The sequence below is a fragment of the Emydura macquarii genome, unplaced genomic scaffold (genome assembly GCF_026122565.2).
Source record: "Emydura macquarii macquarii isolate MOO-44397 ecotype Brisbane River unplaced genomic scaffold, CSIRO-AGI_Emac_v2 contig_2768, whole genome shotgun sequence".
NCBI classification, from domain to species: Eukaryota; Metazoa; Chordata; order Testudines; family Chelidae; genus Emydura; species Emydura macquarii.
The window spans coordinates 2,909,359-2,921,832 of NW_027132905.1; the positions used below are offsets into that span (position 1 = coordinate 2,909,359).

The 12,474-nt window shown below is 48.0% G+C and overlaps 1 long non-coding RNA gene across 1 annotated transcript; it reads right to left on the minus strand.

Moving 5' to 3' along the window:
* Nucleotides 1–7,494: 7,494 nt before the first annotated feature.
* Nucleotides 7,495–12,170, minus strand: LOC137165493 (uncharacterized). Its single transcript, XR_010923386.1, has 3 exons — nt 12,101–12,170; nt 10,887–11,008; nt 7,495–7,905 (listed from the first exon to the last, which is right to left on the minus strand). It is a non-coding gene; the product is annotated as an uncharacterized lncRNA (long non-coding RNA).
* Nucleotides 12,171–12,474: the final 304 nt, after the last annotated feature.

A 12,474-nucleotide genomic window follows, 5' to 3' on the forward strand; every position in this document is an offset into this window, starting at 1 on the left:
TTTTCACCCCAGTCCATCTCCTTATCCAGCCAGTCTGGGTTGCCTGTCTGAGTCCTGGTCATCCCCACAGCTATGCTTCCAGTCCCAGTTTCCCTCTAGACTTCTTGCCCCACCACTACCATCCTCCTCGTCCTCCAGGCTCCTTGTTCCATTCTGCTCCCAGCTCCCTGCCCCCCAGCCTGGCTCTTGTCTTCTTGGCATTCCAGTCAGGCTGGTTTCTCCTCCAAATTGCCTGAACGCCTGCAGAGGTGGTGGGGTGTCATTGACATCACAGGAGAGACACTCTCCCGGCTCTCCGTTTCTGTGCCTGGGACCAACACTGACCCATGGCAGCTGGGAGGAACAATTTCAGGGAAAGTCCTGCTTCATCCCAGACTAGAGCGTGCTCAGTTCAGACAATCTCTGGAGAATTTAGCTGCCAAGTTCTAACTAGTCTCTGAGCAAATGTGAACTGAGATGTTTTCCCCCATAGGTTTATCACGTGGCCCCATGAGGACGTTTTTTCACAGCAATGACAAAAAACACCTTCTTGACAGTGGGGCATCCCTCCTGCCAAATGACAAGTCTCCGTTTCAAAGTATGGCGGTACTATAGCTTCTCAATGAAAGGGTTGCATGATTTTGTAAAACAAGGGCAAAACAACGTATTTGCCTTTTTCTCGTTCTTGGAAACAACGGAACCATTTTTATTGAAACTTTCAAAAAAAATTCAGTCTGCGTGAGACACTTGATACGGAAAATCGCAGCCCATATATTTAAAATTGGGCAAAGTTGTAAGCAATTGAAAACAGGGTCAAGCAATCTTAACTATAAGCGGTGCTACCAGATCTGCCTCTAATTGCAAAACTAGGATTCAGGTTCAGGTGCAGATTTAAAGCTCCCCCTCTCCTAAAGTTTGAGATTTGATGTTGAGTTGCATTATGGAATGTTGTGTACAGCTTCTGGCCATGGGTTCCACTCTGCTAGCATCAGAAACAAGGCCGGTGTTTTTAGCAAGATATTCCTCACAAGCCGCCGAAGGAGCCCATTGTAAATGATTCATTTTCGTATACAGTTCAGAGCTTATTTGTGGTCAGGACAAAACTAATGTTCAGTTTAGGGCGGCTGTGCTAGACTTGTCTGGAAAAACGGCTGCTGAAAAAAAATATCTGTCCTAAGAGCCCTTCTATAGTTAATAGGGAGCAGATTTCCAGTCATACAGCCTGTCTAAACTGCCATTACTTGCAACTATTTATCATAGCCCTACCGGCTCAAAATTCCTTAGAGTGCAGAGACATTACAGCCCAAAGGACAACTGGATTCGGGGGCTGGAGGCATATCTGGGAATGGAAATTAATTAGCAGCATTTGCTTTTTTTTTTTTGTCAGCATGAGGCCTATCCTATTATAAGCTCTGTGATGTCAACATTCTTTCCTGACAATATAAGAGAACTTTTGCTGCCTGTGGGAGAAGTCAGAGATGGTTGGGGATAGAGCACATCCTGCCACAGGACAGCTTGATCTTAAACTGAGTGGGCAAATTAATTTCAGGAGTGATGCATGGGTGTATGCAACAGGAGGATCAGTCCCAACCACTCTACATAGAGCAGAGTCTAAATTGAGAAGCCTTCAAGAGGATTTTCTCTAGTGTGGAGAAGGAGCAATTGGAGAAGTACCAGTCCAGTGAATTGGGCACTGGACAGAGAATCTACACTGAGCTAACAGAGGGATCTTAGATCTTCATGTCAGTTATTGCCTACCTCTCCTGCGCCAAGGTGCGGTGGCTGATTGTTTAAACTACTTAGTTTCCCCTCCTGAAGGCTGTGGGTTCCAGGTTTGCTCCATCTCACGCTAAAAAGCCACGACCCATTCTTTCGGCTTCAAAATAGGTGCCTGATACATCAGGTGAGGGCAATCAAAGGCAGACGGACGCAAGCTGGCCATGTTGCTCCTTTGTGAACCACCGGCTGTGAAATTGATAGACCTTAATAGGGTGACCAGATGTTCTGATATTTGGGGCTTTGTCTTACCTAGGCGCCTACTGCTGCCAACCCCCTGTCCTGATTTTCCATATTTGCTATCTCGTCACCCTATGCCTTAACCACATCAGCCCCATGAGCTCTTGGCTTGGGGGAGTTTGGACTTTCATTGCCACTCCCTCAGGCCATCTGCAGCATTTTCAATCTCAGGCAGATTGCATGCTTTTTCCTTTCCCCACCTTCCTCTGGTCTCTTTGCCGGGGGTGGGGGTGTCTTTTTCTTCACCAAGTGAAACTCCTTCTACCTCTCAAATTTCAGTGCAAGAAAGTTTGGAGGTTTCAAACTGGAAAGGCATCTCACATACCAATCACAGACTATGTTACGGTGATGCAAATTTTGCAAGCAGGCAAATTGCCAGAGCTCAGAAAACACATTGGTGAAAATCTTCAGGTCAAAGTTCATGAACAGTTTCTCACCAGTTTTGCCCAGTCCTACCCCCCTGCTACTGACACCAGAACAACAAGTGTGTTAAAAGGACCATGGTGAGAACCGTATTGTTCATTGGGCCAAATCCAGGCTGGATACTTTGCAACACCTGTTACACACACTGCAAGTTTGAATCTGACCTCCGCCTATGCTCCAGAGCTGGCGTCACCTACGTAATTAGCTTCTTTACCTTCTATCCAGTGACTGTCAGTGTCAGAGAGGGAGAATTATTACTCTCTCCCTTGTCACCTGGCTTTTGGAGAATGTACTTAGCCCGTTATTTTTTACTTTGGGAAACAAATTACATAGGATGCAAAATTAATGTAACCGAATAGATTAACACCCAGACTTTTGCATATTACTAAACCCGTCTTCCATTTGCATCTAATAATGGATGCCCTGTGCTAGCCATATGCATTGGGAGAAATCAGCAGGTGATTTGCTGTTTCAAAACATAGCCTCTGGCAATGCAAACCACTGGGGTAATGTATCTGCTCTTTTCTCTTCCCGACAGCCTGCCTAATGTGCGCTGTCCGGGAATAGCAATTTTTCTGACAAGAACCAGAGAGGGATGGGACACCAGTGGCTTCCGCCAGCTTCAGTCGAAAATCTGGGTTTTTTACCGAGTTCTATTTTAAATCAATTATAGTTAATTTTGTGAGAGAAGGCAGAGACAGCACCATCATGACTGTAAACCATGGTCCGCTGGGCGTCACTGCTTAGAAGTTCGGTCCCTCTGTACTCGAGATGATTATTTTGCTGTGGTCTATTGTTCCTCCCTCACCGTTTCTGTGGTTTCAGAGGTTAGGGCCGTTTGATGTGTTTTATCTCAGATGTATCTTTGATGTATTTTAGAAGCAAAGAGAACCACAGAGGAGGCCAGAGAAGTATTAGGACTGGCCAAGCCCCGTGGGAGTTGGATGTCTTTGAGGACCTCTCAAATTAATATTTATATTGGGTTCAAAAAATATGATTGAGTTCACACACTTTTCTCTAGGACTTTCAGCTCAGACTTTTTCTCCAAAGGGAGATTCAGTTTTTTAAAATGGGGAATTGTGGTTTTCTAGCTAAAAAGAAGCTCTTAGGGCTGACATTATCGGGTGCTCTTTACAACAGTGGACTATGGACTATTTATTTGATTTGGTTTTTTACTTATTTGTTTCCCTTTGCTTCTGTTTTCATGGCCTATCTGTATTAGCGTTACACACTGCTCCCTTTTCGCTCTCCCTGTTCATTTTCCCTCTCCCGGGCAGGGAACAAACCCAATAATGAACAAAACCAAACTGAACGCTCCCACCCTTTCCACAGCCACGAGGTTTGGTGTGTTTGTTTTTCAGAATTATATTGTGGTTTTTGGTCTCTTTTGATTTTTGATCTCCCCCTGCCAATCTCCAGTGGACAATTAAAGTTGCCAGTGGTCCCCTTATTGGAGAAGGAGATTTCAGCTCCTGCTGCAGGATGCTGTCCATCCCCGACCCAGCTATTAATACTTCCCGCAACCTACAAATCAGTCTTGTCCCCCTAATCCCCACATCAGTTCTGCCCATCAACCTGCCCAACCCCCACTCTTCCCATCAGTTCAACACCCCCCCCCCAGCCTCACCCCTGCTCTTCCTGGAGTTCCCCCCCCCCTCCCAGGCCTGAGAGAGGTCGGGGTGGCTGTTTCAAGGACCTTCTTCCTCCCCTTTTCAGCTCCAGGGGCTCTTCAACCTCCTCTGCTACGTCCCATGTTGGGTGTTGCAGGGAGGAAGCAGGGAACATCTCGTTGATCATGGGAGACGGGGGACAGCGCTCCCCTGAGATGGGGGGCTCTGCTCCCCCCTCTTTTCCTGTGAGAATTGGACACCTGGTGGGCAGGGGGAGGGGGCACATGTGAGAGAGCTCTGCCTGCCCCTTGTGGCACCCCTGATTGCCTGCTCTTCCCAGGGAGGTGGCAAAAGCAGACAACCAGAGGAGAGCCCAGAGGTGCCGGAACTAGGGGTGCTGGAGAACTGCTGCACCCCCTGGCTTGAAGTAGTAGTAACAACTCAAATACATGGTTTCCGCCTTCAGCTCCCCCACTATAAAATTTGTTCCCGCACCACTGGGAGTGCCCCCCAGGCAGGACTGGTGCTTGTGGTGTCACCGCATGGCTCGTGACACTGCAGCTATACAGCTGGTTGAACCTCGTGGGGACCGAGAGAGTAAAGAACTTGCCTGAGGGGGCAAGGCGGGTGTTGAGGAGCTGTTGGAGGGCAAGGCTGGCCTTAGGGACAGGCAGTCAGGGCAATTACCCTGGGTACCAACTTCCACGGGTCTCCATGTCGGTTGGCCATCTTGGTTTTTTTCAAAATTAGTTGCTTGTGATTGGGGGGGGAGGGGAGAAAATGGTTTCCGCCCTTGTCAGCAAAACACCTAGGCGCAGTCCTGCTGAGGTAATGGACTGACACACACAGGCAGGGCCTGGAGAAGCTATGCCTGCCTCGGGCACCATCACAGGATGGTAGGGCTTTCGATTAGTGTGATGGGGCATGGTTCTTCGCCCCTAGCCACAGGGCTGTGATGATATCCTGGCCTTTTAAAATACTCGTGTCCCAGCTCTTCAGGTCTCTACCAGCTACTTCTTGACCCTTTACTGGGTAAAGGTCTCTCCAAGAGCTGACAACATGGGCCCAAAGAAGTATGGCTTTTTCCTTCCAGGATAGGAGGTAAGGAAGTGCCCCTTTTGCTATTCCCAGCAGTCATAGCCCCACTCCCCATGATCAGTCTCTGGGTGTGTTCCTTGAGCATCTCCTCGCCAGGCGACTGCTGAGGAACCCCCCTGAGTTAGTGCCCACCCTGGCCGGTCCCTTTCCACACCTACGGGCACTTTAAGTGGCTAATACATGACACAGGGCGGCTCTGGTTTGCCCCGTTCACCCCTCCAGAGACAGAGACGTGGATGGACTGAGCCTGCGTGGTGCTGCACCCCTTTACACCAGGTTGCAATGGCCTCTCAAATGGTGGAGCCCCAGGGCAAACTGCCTTTTAGGGCTTTTGGGGAGTCAAATCAGGACATTTTCAGGAAACCTGGGGCTTCTGAGAGGTTCGCCTCTCTGCCGGATTTGCAGCCTTTTCCCCTCTCTTGCTAATTAGCCACTTAGTCACTCGGTGGACGAAACTGTCCGGGACATTATCCCCTTCATGACTGCTTCGGTGTGAGGTTTATACGCCTGTCATGGGGTGCCTATCCCACACAAGACTGGAAGGGGTTAAGATGGCCAGGCAGGCCAATCAACTCCACAAGCTGCACCTGGAAGAGGAGCCAGGGAGTAGGGGATTGATTGTGAGTAGGCTCAGTTGGGCAGGAACTGTGGGGGCTTCCATAAAGCCAGGAAGCAGGCAGCAGAAAGGGGTCTGGGGGGAAGTGAGCTGCAGTTATTCCCCGGAGGAACATTAGGGGTTAGAGGGTAGTCCACAGTTACACATTGAGAGGAGGGAGTTGGGAGGCTGGTAAACCCAGAGAGGAAGGAAGCCAGGAAGGTAGGAGAAGGCTCAGGGGAATAGCAGCAAGGTAGGACAGTGAAGGCCTTGGCTGCTAGCCAGAGGGCCCCTAACCTGGCACTCGCAGTACAGGGAAGGCCCGGCTTCCCCTACCAGCCACGGGGGTTACGGCACAGGCCAGGCAGAGGACAACAGACTGCCTGGGATGGTTTGTCTGGGGAACACTTTGTTACATCGCCCACCGAAGGGGAATATGTATGGCCCCCCCCGGCCAGAGGGCCGAGTCACTACGTGGAGGCTTCAGTTCCTGGAGTGAGAGGGGCCACAGGATGGGTGAGGAGGGCGCAATGCCTGGCAGAGTTAATTCCCAGGACAGCCATGAGGCGGCACCGCTAGCGGTGAGTGGACCCACTACAGCAAGATAAGAACATGAGAACGGCCATACAGGTCCAATGGTCCATGTAGCTCAGTATCCTGTCTCTGACAGTGGCCAGTACCAGATGCTCCAGGGGGAAATGAACAGAACAGAGCAATTGTGAGTGATTCAGCCCCTGTGGTCCAGTCCCAGCTTCTGGCAGTTGGAAGTTTAGTGACACTTGGAATGTGGAGTGGCATCCCTGCCCGTCTTGGCTCATAGCCACTGATGGACCTATTCTCCTTCGACTTCTCTACTTTTCTTTTTTAGCAAGTTATGCTTTTGCCCTTTGCAACATCCCCTGGCAATGAAGTCCCCAGGTTGACTGTGCACTGTGTGAAGATGTACTTCCTTATGTTTGTTTTTAACCTATTGCTTATTAATGTCATGGGGTGACCCTCGGTCCTTGTGTGATGCGAAAGGGTAAATAACACTTCCTTTTTCACTTTACCCACAGCATTTTTGATTTTATCATAGCTCCTCCCTCAGTTGTCCTTTTTTCCAGTCCTAGTCTTTTTAATCTCTCCTCATACGGAAACTGTTCCATAACCCTTATCATTTTCATTGCCCTTCTCTGAACTTTTTCTAATTCTAATATATCTGAGGTGACCAGAATGGCACTAGTCACAGACTCCTAAAAGGAAGAAGCACAGACGCCAAACCCAGTTGAACCTGTTGAATTAAGCTCAATGGATACCCAAGCTCCTGCAGTCCATGGCCTAGTCTAAGCATGGGAGACCTGTGTGATTTCTCATGGGATAGGGAAAGACACAAGGCCTCACAGCAGAGGGGCACACTCAAAGAGACCAGGAAGGAAACAAAGGTGCAACTGTAATTCGTTTTTGAGTCTCAGGCAGTAAAGACCCATGCTTTTTGAGATCCAGCCGTCCCGGGACATCCCTCCTAGGGACATCATTTCACTAAGATTGCTTCCGCACTAGGAGCGAGGGGTGTGATTCCCAGCATGAGTATAAACAGGGGCGAAGCGCTAGTCCCACGGGTGGCAGTGGCCCAGCTTAGCCATGCGGCGTACATACCACGGGGTTCAGATGGATTTGTACTCTGTGCCGTCACTGCTTGTGCTATTGCTGGCACACTACTATTCATACTAATGCGAGATCCCAGTGACCTAGCGCAAAGAGGGGTATGGCAGCTGGCAGCTTGTCTGGGATGTCTTTTCTGGGACAGCTGGCAGTCGCAACCCTGGCTCGCAGCTGGGATGTAGCCACACAAATGCAGTCTGCATCTACATCCACATTTTTGCATGAAACCTATGTAGTCAACTAACCTCCTATACAATTTTAGTAAACAAAATTTGGAGGCCAGTTCTGAAAACGGGGCCGTCTCTCCCTCCTGAAGTAGAATTGGCGACTTATTAGGAAGCTTTGCTACTAATTAGTTTGAAATTCTATGACCTGGAAATCACAACCCAGTCACGTTCTTATTTCTGAAGACATTTTCTTCTTTTTCTTCTTTTGCTTATTTATTTATTTAGTGCTGCTCTTTTAGCGCAGAGCCAACCCCTCTGAAGTGTGACATGTCCAAATGATTTCATGGTGTTCCTTCACTTCACTTATCTGAAGAAGCTGAAGATAATGGAGAAGAAAATCAAGAGGTAAGAGTTAGTAGGCTAGTCCTTCCGAGAAGTGAGGCATCCAAAGATAATTGGAAATAAGTGGCTGTACCAGATTGTGTCTGCGGAAAGTGTTCATTGGATCAGATGTATTTATTTAGAAGTACTGAATGTTTTGGATGAACTGGTTGAATTCTCGTGCTCACGAACCATATATAAAAGGTTGATAGTTTTGGCACTGGGCATAATTGAAAGCAGGTGTTGTGCAAATTCTCCCTTGTTTTTCACTGATACATCTCAGGCCTGCCCTATAGAATCACCACTTATTCCACTCCAGGGCTTCCAAATAAGCCTGGTGTATGTATTTCTGTGACATGGAAACCCTTTGGCAAAGGTTCTCTGTACTTTGCAAACAATTCTCACCTCAGATCTGACAAGCTCACTACATCAAATGCAACTAACAGGATATTTTTTCCATAAAGAATAACATGTAAGGTATGGATAGAAAGCTTGTAACTTGTCAAGATTCATAGTTATTGTGAGATGTGTGTGTGTGTGTATACATATATAACATTTTAGGAATAATGTATTTATAGTGAAAATGTGTGGTATGGACTTGGCATAGAAATCAGTGACCAGGGGATAACATATCTTGGTGATGGTCCATTCAAGCAGGAGAGTTGTCATTCCTCCCTTGTTATCTGGTGATATAATGCAGGTCTTTGTGGTCTACCATTGCCCCATCACAGAACATGAAGGAAAACCATTAAAGACAACCGCAAAGAATCAAAATCACTTGGAAGTAAAAAGGAACATTATAACAGAGAGAGAACCATTCTGCCTATGAGTCAAGATAAAAAACTGTTTCAGTATAACAGAGGGTGAGAAAAGCATCCTGCATCCATTCACTGAGGAAACCTCTTGTGGAACGGGGAAGTCTTTATGAAGGTTTGGATCCTGGTTCTTGGGAAACCAGCCAGCTTCTGCAATGACTGAACTTCTGGAGGGAAAACCTACTTTATTAGATAGGAAAGATCACATTAATAAATGTAGACCCAGGTTCACAGTATGTGGTTTTGTTTTGTAACCATTTGTTTCCACCACTCTTGTTTCTAGTTAAATCTTTATTCTCTCTTAACCTACTTCTGTTCTATTGTTTAAGTGCTCACAAGTGCTGTCTGGTTTAAGGTTAATGCTTAGCCACAAGGGAATGCTTCAGAGGGACTCAGGGATGGGGTGCTAACTTGCAAGGCAAAAGTGGGTCTAGCACAGCCTAGAGGAAAGTGCTTGAGTGGCTGAAAGGCTGGTGGTGTTAGGGAACGGAGATCTGCACAGGTAAGACTCCCTCATCCCCTGGCTACAGTGTAACAAGGCATCCCACAGTCCCGGGTACCCCATCAATCCTGATTTGCAACTGTCCTGATGACTGCACTACCTGGAAACGCTTTATCTATGCGGAACTGCAGGGTGGTTGTGTTGTCTTTAGTGCAGCAGACTTATCACGTACAGTACAGTTTGGCCTGCAAAGATTATCCTTACTAGCATTTCTGTAGAGAAAAGGCCTATGTGTTAAATAGTATCTGTAAACATAGGTAGAATCGGGAAGTAGTTTGTTTATTGGAAGGAATGCCATAAATCCTTTTAGTTCCCCTCATTATATTGATGGGTTGAACATTAATTTAGAAAGTCATGTGAGCTGCTTGAGAGGAATATGTACTATTAAGTGGTCCCTGTTGGGATTCTCTGTGAGGCCTGGGTCACAATAGACTTATAGCCCTGTGAACCCATACATGGTGTGTGGGGTGGAGGAAGGGGAGGTTTCTTGTTTCACCTCTGTGGTGGTGCAGAAGCCATTCATAATCAGGGCCAAAAAAATTAGCCCAGTGTGCACAAGGGTCTATTTTGTATTATGTTTGAAAGATGAGCTTTAATAGCTATAGGGAGAATTTCCAAAAGCACCTAAGGGGTTTAGGAGCATAAGCCTAATTGACCACCATGGGACTTTACATTCTTTGTTATTTTTCAGGTTAATAAGGGAGGTTTTCAAAAGTGTCAAAGGGTCTTGGAGCAAAAGTCCCACTAAATTCCTTTGGCGTTTTTGAAAGCCTGTCCCATAACTTCAAACGCATATGAAATAATCTGTATTTCCGCAGTTAAGGTGAGCGTGGAACCAACACACAGTCTTTTATCACCCATCCAGACAGTTGAGGAGAGAGCAGTGGAGGTCTTTGTCTGAGGCTATGTCTACACTGACTGTGGGAAAGTCGCTGCCGTCAGATCAGCTTATCTGGATCGACTGAACAGTAAGTGAAGACCCGCTCAGTCGATCCAGAAGTCAACGCTGGTACCAACCCTGCAAGTGGTGTAGTGCTGTGTCGACAGGAACGCGGTTCCCGTCGGCGCAGTGCAGTGAAGACAGCACACAGAAGAGAAGCACAGCAGTCGACTGGAGTTATGCCGAATTGCTGGGGTAAGGGTAGACCAAGCCTGAGTCACTCAGCAATGGCTGTGTCTTGCTCTTTGGCTGTAATCACTGGAGCGCATGACATCCTTCTGCATTGACATAGGGTCTGTTTCAAGTTTAGCCACAGGAGGTCCCGCAACTTAAAGCATGTATCGACTGACGTTGTGACTACGGAGTCAGCAGATGATTACAAAGCCGGGAAATGGCAGATTGAAACAAAAATATTCAAGTCCCATTCCTTTGGCCCAAGTTAGCAAGAGATAAGAAGTAACTGGGGATTTGGACTGTATTTTGTACACCAGCTTCACAAATCCAGTTCCTGAGTTTTACTTGGGCAGTGGCTACTTGTGAGCAGGCAACTTTCTCACCCATTGTAAGACATAGTCAACATAAAATCCCACTCTGACTCTTCCCCCCCAAGACTTAGCTGCTCCTAGCTCTTCCTCCTAGATCTTCGCTGCCTCAGGCCCAAGATCCCTCAGTCCTGGCAACCCAACTCTGAAGCCTGCTGCTTTCCTTTCAATACCTACCAGGCTTGACACTTCTGGCCGGTGTTATGAGGGTGGTCATTCCCATCTCCAGACCAGGCCATTAACCCCTTTCTGGCTCAATGTGGGGTTTTTCCAGCCACGTGCACCGTTGACATGCCAGCCTGCAGATCAGAGGACAGTCAGCACGGTATTTGAATGCTGGGCAATATTCTAAAGTGAAATCCCTTCTCCCCCCAGTGAATGGAACATGCAGCTTCCAGCTCTAACTACCTCAGGCAATCGTGGTTTAAATGCCAACCCCATCTTGACATTCCAAAATGAAGCCCCCTGTTAAACTGGAGAGGCACCATCAAAACTAGCAAACAACTGCCCATGAGAACACGACAATCATTATGCAACCAAGAGGATGCTTGCCACCGTGTCGTCTTGCCAGGGGCAAGACTGTTGGCTTTTGTTTTTAGGTGAAGCCTTCCTGTAATGGGCCCAACAGAGACAGGAATGTCATGCATATGGAATGTTCTTCCATCCGGATGAATGTCAGGAGTCTCAAGAGCCTGGTTAATTTCACTAGAGTGACAGGCCTTGCTGGAGAACCCTGGCCTGCTCTAGTGTTCTCAGGGTGGCAGCGCAGTTTACCTATCCAGTGAGGTTTTTTTAAGGTGCTTCTTATGGTCTTTGGGGCAGGAACTGTCTTTTTGTTCTGTGTTTGCAGAGCACCTCGCACAGCAGGTTCTTGGGGTATGACTGCGCAACCCTCATCAATAAATAATAATGGTCCCCTTGAGTGCCTCCTAGCATCCAGGTGGGATACTGCAGTCCTATTCTCAACCCTGGCATCCTCTGCAGGCTGCCAACTGACCTTGCTGGGTCTTCAGCAACTCCAGCCAAGTCTCAAAGTCCAGATGAACCCCTTCCAGGCTGTTAAAGATTCTTTGCCCACGCTAGCATCGTCAGCCCAGTTCTGGGCCCTTTAAATTCAGCCTTTTGTTTGGGCCCCCAAATAAGCCCTGGCCCTTTTGGGGTTTATGCTATTTTGCCTATGATGGTAGGGGAACCTGGGCCCGCCCACTGTGCTGGGTTCTAAACTTCCAGCCCAGGGACCCTTCACACAGTAGCCACACACTGCTTACTGAAATCCTCCACTGCTCCTTCCCTGGGGCCCTTTCTACCACCCCTTTTAGCTCCAGCTCTGCTTCAGAGCTAACAACTGCAGGGTCTTTTCCCTCTGCAGTCTCAGTGTAAGTTCAGCCCACCAGAAACTCCAGCTACAGGTCAGCTTCCTTTGGCCAGAGAGGATCACCTGTCTTCACTCTTCTGGTCCCGGCCAGGGACTGAACTGAGGAAATCCTGCAGCTCCTTTTATCTGAGTCTGCTGGGCTCTGATTGGCTGTTGTTGGTCCCTCTAGCCCTTGGAGAACATGGTCCGTGGTTTTCAAAATGGATGCTGCAGAGAGTCTTCCATAGGCAAGTTTAGGGGACCCACCTTTGCTGCTCTTTTCCTCTCAGTTTGCTGCTTCTTGGGGCAGGGTGTAGTAGGGCCCCAGGGCCGCCCAGCAGACAGGTGCAAAGGCCAAATACACCCTGTCACATGGTCACAGTGTCCAAGTACTGAGATGGCTTCCACTTC